Genomic DNA, 7,836 nt, shown 5'->3' with positions numbered 1-7,836 from the left:
TCTTCCATTGTATAGTTTTAGCTCCTTTATCAAAAATCAGGTGTTCATAGGTTTGTGAGTTAATATGCGGGACTTCTATTCAATTCCATTGGTCCACTTCTCTGTTTTTATGCCAGTACCAAGCTGTTTTCATTACTGTAGCTCTGTAATAGAGTTTGAAGTCAGGGATGGTAATGCCTCCACAAGTTCCTTTATTGTATAAGATTGTTTTGGCTATCCTGGTTTTTTTGTTTTTCCATATAAAGTTGGTTATTGTTCGAAGCTACAGTCATTCTGATTCCAAAACCACACAAAGATCCAACCAATAAAGAGAATTACAGACCAGTCTCACTCATGAGCATTGATGCAAAAATTTTCAATAAAATTCTGGCAAAGAGAATCTAAGAACACATTAAAAAAATTATTCATTACAATCAAGTAGGCTTCATCCCAGAGATGCAGGGCTGGTTCAACACATGAAAATCTATCAATGTAATCATCATATAAATAAACTGAAAGAAAAAAAAAACATATGATCATTTCATTAGATGCTGAAAAAGCATTTGACAAAATTCAACACATCTTTATGATAAAGGTCTTGGAGAGGTTAGGGATACAAGGATCATATCTAAATATAACAAAAGCAATATATAGCAAGCCAACAGCTAATATCAAATTAAATGGAGAGAAACTCAAAGCCATTCCACTAAATTCAGGAACAAGACAAGGCTGTCCACTCTCACCATATCTCTACAACATAGGGCCTGAAGTTCTAGCAATAGCAATAAGACAGCATCAGGAGATCAAGGGGATTCAAATCAGAAAGGAAGAAGTCACACTTTTGTTATTTGCAGATGATATAATAGGGTACATTAGTGACCCCCAAACCTCTACCAAAGAACTCCTACAGCTGATAAATAACTTCAGTGAAGTGGCAGGCTATAAGTTCAACTAAAAAAAAATCAGTAGCCTTTCTATACACAAAGGATAGAGAAACAGAGGGAATTCAGAGAAACTTCACCTTTTACGATAGCCACAAATAGCATAAAGTATCTTGGGGTAACTCTAACCAAGGAAGTGAAAAATCTATTTGACAAAAACTTTAAGGCATTGCAGAAAGAAATTGAAAAGGACACCAGAAATGAAAAGGCCTCCCATGCTCTTGGATGGGTAGGATCACCGTAGTAAAAATGGCAATTCTACCAAAGGCAATCTATAAATTCAATGCAATCCCTATTAAAATCCCAACAAAATTCTTCACAGACCTTAAGAGAACAATAATCAACTTTATATGTATTTTTATATTTTAATTAATCTTTATTTGCATTTAGGCAATGTTTGAAATCTCTGAATAACTGGGATTATCTTCAGTACTTGAAATGTGTTACTAGCCCATCTAACTCAAAGAAGGTATCTCAATTTATTGTTTACTGAATGTTAAAGACTGTTTCTTATGATATAACCTCATCTGCCATATATCATCAAATCTTTAAAAGTGTTTTCAAGGGATAGTTTTGCTGATTTCCAACAGTTCCCTGTGTATATTCATATATATTAACATATATCACTAACTCATCTTCTTAAATAAACTCCAAAAATTCCAATTAACTTATATGTATTTTTAATCTTTTTTGAGATTATATGTAGATGGTAAAGATTCAGAAATAAGTATAATTAAGCACCTTGCTGTCAAAATGTCAGAGCATTGTAATTAAATAAAGCAATGAATAAATGTAGTGTATTATTTTCAGAGACATAAAAGCGACATACACTGGTGCCTTGGGAAGTAGGAATGCCAACTGAGCTTTTGTTAGTTGTGGTTTCCTTTATTTCTCGTTCACTCAGAAATCATGTGTTCATCATATATGATGAATGTCCCAAGCATTGCTCATTTCAGATACATTGTAAATCAAATATAGAAATTATTACTGATCTTTTGTATCTTGCATCTTATTAGCAAAGGCCACCAAATTAGTACTTTAATTAGAACATTTCAACCATATTAATGAATGAAGAGGAGAGGTACCTAGAGTTAGGAGAGCTCCTAATAGGCTTATTTGATGCATTTTCAAATGCAATTAGTGACAAGATTACCTTAGAACGCAACTGAGAGATAGAGGTTATATGGGAATTCATTGGGTTATATTGGGTCATTTGTGATGTGGTCACAAAGAAAAGTATGTTTTGGAGAGTATATAATCACTGGGAATTGAGGAGTGCCCTACATATCACATCCTAATTTTGAATAAATTTAGAGATTAAAAAGTCAAAATACTAGAACATTTAAAAATAGAGATTTACCATTACTAAATGACAGATTTTTTTGATACTGGAGAATGTGGGAGTTGAAAATTTATTTCCTATAATTGAATATAAGGTTTAATGTTATTTATCTTCTGTTCAGTTCATCTCCTGAGAAACAAAACCAAGATATTCTCTTTTTTATTAAATAGTCTATGGCCCTTATGGGTAACATTGTCAGAGCAGAGGGGAATATTTAATTTAAATTATGTGCATACATTTATAACATGACTTCCATGCATTATAAGTATTTGCAGGCATTTTCATGTTTCAGATTCTTACTTTTTATTTAAAATTATAGTATAGTAAGCAATGAATATTGATCATATTTATCCACCACTACCCCCCTCCAACTCTTCCTGATGTCCTTACACCATCTACCTCCTAACTTCATGTCATTTTTTTATTATTAGAAATAACCATGTTGGCCTAGTTACTGTTCCCTATAAATACACATGTATTGGGTCATCCAATGGAGCATGGGCCCCACTCAGGAATCATTTCTGTGAATTAGACTGATTTTCCCTTTTTAAGCCACGATCAGTTCCCAGTAGCTCCTCAGGGGTAGGATTTTATGAATTTCTGATGCATCTGTACAGGAATTTTTGTTTAATTTATCTGATACAGGTCTTGTGCATATAGCCATAGGTGCTATGAATCCATAAGTGTGAGAGCCATGTTATGGCAAGATGTCATACAGCACTCCTCTTCTGCTGGCTCTTAGATTCTTTCCACTACCTCTTCTTCAATATTCTTTGAGCCTTAGATGGGAAAAGATTAATATTGATCACTTGGCTACAATTGAACTTTCATAGTTACTAATACTTGGCATATTAACAATTTAGTGATTCTCAGTTATTTAGAAATCAAAGTCATCAAACAGAAAAACAAATGTAGAGTTTGTATGGGGTTCTGAGATTTGTTGACTCTCATAACAGGCTAATAAATCATATGTGGTGCGCACAGACAGTGCCAATTAGATTAACTGCAATATATTTTTTGTAACTATTTCTGCTACCATGCATGCATTCAAAATCACAGATGCATGCCACAGAACCAACCCAGAATACAGTACTGACTCTGTAAATATCATCATGTATAGAAGCAAAAAGTTTAGGGAGAGACTACTGGTGATGAGAAACATGCCAACTAGGCATAATATAATGAGAGAAGAGTCTATCATAGTAATAACTATCTAGGAGGAACATAGGGGGGGCAACTAACCTCAATGAATTATAATAAACAGGTAGTAATCCCTGGGTTTGTGAGAACTGGGTTGAATAGAGTGATTTACTTGCATTTATTTCATCCTATGGATCTCGTCCAGGATATTTCTGTTTGAGGCCTTAGATGAAAAGGGATGTTGGTATGTTGAAGAAAAGATAAAGTTTGAGAGATAAAGGTACTAAGGCACTTGGTAGTTTCATGGTAAATTCATTCAAAAATAAATTCTTCAATGATAATGAATGGAATTTTAACACAATCATGCTAATCTTAATACAAAAATTCTCAATGATGATTAAGATGATCTGACAGAAACGAAAAAATGCTATGTTTAGAACTGTTAAAATAAGAAATGTCAGATTGATTAATTTGTTCCCTCCTCCATACTTTGCTCATTCATTAGTGAAAAATGGTATCTAGGCAAAGATAAACGGAATGTGAAGAAGTAACTGTCATTTAAAAATAAACATTCTATTATTATTCAATTGTTATGCCTATGGAGTCTAGATTTCCTTACATTGTTTTACAGTGCTTCTAATGCAGGGAGTGAAGAATTTCTCAGGTTGTAATTTGACTCTGTTTCCAATTTTAGTAATATACCTCCTTCTAACAGTCTTGGGAAAAGAAGTCTAGAATACAAGGAGAACTTATTGAACAATTTCTACATACCTAAGTAGTTTTGTTTGATCCTTGAGTCATTTGGAAATATTTCAAAATATTCCCTGTCAGCAGGAGGTTCTTGTGTGAAGTTTATGTTTAAACTACAGTAACCAATGGAGAATACAAAATTTTCAAATCCAGGACATTGAAAGATGTGTACTTAGTAGAAGGTCAAATCAGATTGAAAATACTCCTTCTTATATAAATGTTGAGTTGGGGACTAAAGCCTTAATATCTTAATCTTATATATTACCTCCTTCCCTCATTTGATGTGTACCCAGAGATATTCATTATCCTTGATTTAGTATTTATCAAATGCATCAATAGTTCAAGAGAATATATATGCATACATATATGTGCATATACATACACACAAATAATATATGGATTATTTTACATATTCTTATTTATTTTCTACTCTTTCCTTTTTATTTTCTTTTTAAAATCTATTTTATATACAGATCATGTTTTCCTCTCTTTCTTCTTCTCCCAGTTCCTCCTCCACACCTCCCCTATGATTCCCCACCATTCACTCCTCTGTTTCTATTCAGAAATGGGCAGGCCTCCCATGGATATCAATATAACATGGCATATCAAGTTGTAGTAAGACTAACAGACATCTCTCCTGCATCAAGACTGGGCAAGTCAACCCAGTATTAGGAATAGGGTACCAAAAGCCAGAAAAAAGAGTCAGAGATAGCTCCTGTTTTCACTGTTAAGAGTACGAGAAAACCAAGATACACAGCTCTTACCTATATGCAGAGCACCTAGAGCTAACAGTTTTGGGGTACACACAACCTCATTAGTATATAGAAGTCTGTCAGCTTTTTGTCTAGATAGTAGTCCATTCAACAGGTAAAACATAACATATATTATCTTCATCTTGTATAATGCATTGATCTCCTTGGCTTTATCGTCTGTCCTATGTCTAGACTCTTTTCAGAGTGTCTTTTCATCTTTTCCTTTTAGAAAATGAATAGTTAAGTTTCAGTCTTTGTACAACTATGCTAGGCATTTTCATGTGACTTTTATTATCATAATATTGTTTTCAGGAATGTAACAAGAGGAAGTTTGAAAAGTTTTCTATATTTCTGTATGACTTTCTATCATATTTTTGAAAGAAAAAATTTCCAAATTATTCCATTCATTCAAAATAATTGACAGTATGTAGAGTTTATCTGAACTAATTTTTTGGCCTGAAGCTAAGACCACCACTCAGCAGCTGAAATCATTAGAGTCTTATGAGTACAAAAAAGAATAAATGATATCTGTTGTAAAGCCACAAAATTTAGGCGTGGTTTATTATGCAGATTTACTTTATGTTTATCTAATAAACTTTGTTAATTTCTGATGTTATGGTATTGACAAAAGTGCAATTATAAATTACATGTGACAGTGCTTTAGTGTATGTTCAATTTTCTATATTTATAACTGGCTCTCTGGTTTATACAGTATATAAATTTTCTATGTCACTAGGCACACTAAAAGTTTTTTAATTAACTAATTTATTTTCTTCAAAGTAACTGTTAGAAAATAACCATGGGGCTGGAAACAAGATTTAGAATACTTTCTGGTCTTCCAGAGAGCTTGTCTCCTTAGTGAGGGAATTACTGGTGTATATTACCATGCATGACTTTACTTTTTTAAAATAAAATATCATTATATTCTTCTCCCTTGCACTTCCTTGTGTTGTTTTACATTTCCTTTCCTTCTGTTTGTCAAATATATTACTTATTTTTGATTTTTAAAATGTATTTCAATTGAAAATATAATTTTCTTTTATAAAAAAGAAATATTAATTTTATAAAAATAAATTCATTTTTTACAATATATTTTGATCATGATTTTCCCCTAACCCAACACCGCTCAAAACTTTCTCCTCTCCACCTACCAAACTCCAAGCCTTTATGTCCATCATTAGAAAACTAACAAACAAAGAAACAAACAAAAATCAAGTAAATTGCAATTTAAAAAAAGAAAAGCACAAAAAGCATACAGATACATAAAACCATAAAGATACAAAATCATAGATCATAATATATAAGCAAAAGTCCAATAAAACAAAAATTGCCCAAACAGAAAAAGAATTTTCAGTCAAGAAGTCTATAAAAGTGCAATTGATTTCATGTGTTAGCTATCTACTTATGGACATGGGACCTAATATTAAGAGTAGATAATATACCCAGTGATATTCCATTGGAGAAGACTAATTTTTCCTTTCTTTCATATTTTTTTTGTTTTTTTCTGTTTTTATTTTATTTTATTAAAAATTTCTGCCTCCTCCCTGCCTCTCTTTTCCCTCCCCCCCACTCCTCAAGCCCCACTACCCTCCCCCTCCCTCTCCAGTCCAAAGAGCAGTCAGGGTTCCCTGCCCTGTGGGCAGTCCAAACAACCTAGATGCCCTTCAATGGAAGAATGGATGAAGAAAGTGTGGAATATATACATATTAGAGTACTACTCAGTGGTAAAAAAAATGACTTCTTTCATATTTTGTTTTATTTTATGTTCATGGTTGTTCTTGGCACAAGTATCAGATCCTCTGAAAATGGAGCTATATGCAGGTGTTGTCTGCCATGTGGGTACAGAGGATTGACCTCAGGTCCTCTGGAAAAGCAGTTAGCACTCTTAACCCCTGACCCATATCTCCAGGCCCTAAATTTTCTTTTTCAAATTGGTACCAATTGCAGATAGATTCATGATAATACACATAGCTTCTGTTCACTTCCTTGTCATAAAACTTTAGACCCCATAATGCTTGAACTTGTGCGTGTTGCTATGGCATCTGTGTACATACATGCATCAATCCTGTAGTGTCTAGCAGGCACTGTTTCCTTGGTGTCATCCATCCTCTCTTGATGTGGGATTCCCCTGTATATGCTCTGAATACCATTGGTTAATAAACAATCTTCTTTAGGCCTATTGCAGAGCATAATAGGGCAAGGTGGGAATTCCAAGAAGATAGAGGAGAAGAGAGTACGTGGAGTAAGAGAGAAGCCATATAGCTGCCATAGGAGACAGACTCCAGATGCCAGATGGAAACTTACCAATAGGTTACAACCATGTGGGAATATACAGATTAATATAAATTGGTTAATTTAAGATATAAGAGATAGCCAATAAGAAGTGTGAGCTAATAGGCCAAGCAGTATTGTAATAATACTGTTTCTGTGTGATTATTTTGGATTTTGGCAGCTGAGAAATGAATGAACAGTCTCTGACTACAAAATGGTGTGCCAACGTTGACTGATTACATCCACTTAAAACCTGAGAGTACTACAAAAGAAATTCTAGACACAAAAGATCACAGTAAAGCACGATTTCTTGGTAGCTGCTTTTTTTTTTTTTTAATCAGATAGGCTCTGTTTGCTGGTGGCCATCAGGGACACTGTGGTTCCTTTGAGAAAAGGCTTACTGACTCAATTTAAGAAACAGCTCTCTGATTTGGGAAGCATAAATTCTGGCATTTCAGGAAGTCTCTGTTACAGCTACTAAAATACATTTTAAAATTGTAAAAGTAGCTAGATATAGCACTTTGATGCAAGAGCATACTTATATTGCTGTATTTATAGAGACATAGACCCACACTGGAGCACTGGACTGAGCTCTCAAGGTCCCAATGAGGAGCAGAAGGAGGGAGAACATGAGCAACGAAGTCGGGACCACGAGGGGTGC

Source organism: Microtus ochrogaster, chromosome X (assembly GCF_000317375.1).
Source record: "Microtus ochrogaster isolate Prairie Vole_2 chromosome X, MicOch1.0, whole genome shotgun sequence".
NCBI classification, from domain to species: Eukaryota; Metazoa; Chordata; class Mammalia; order Rodentia; family Cricetidae; genus Microtus; species Microtus ochrogaster.
This window is presented reverse-complemented; position numbering follows the sequence as displayed.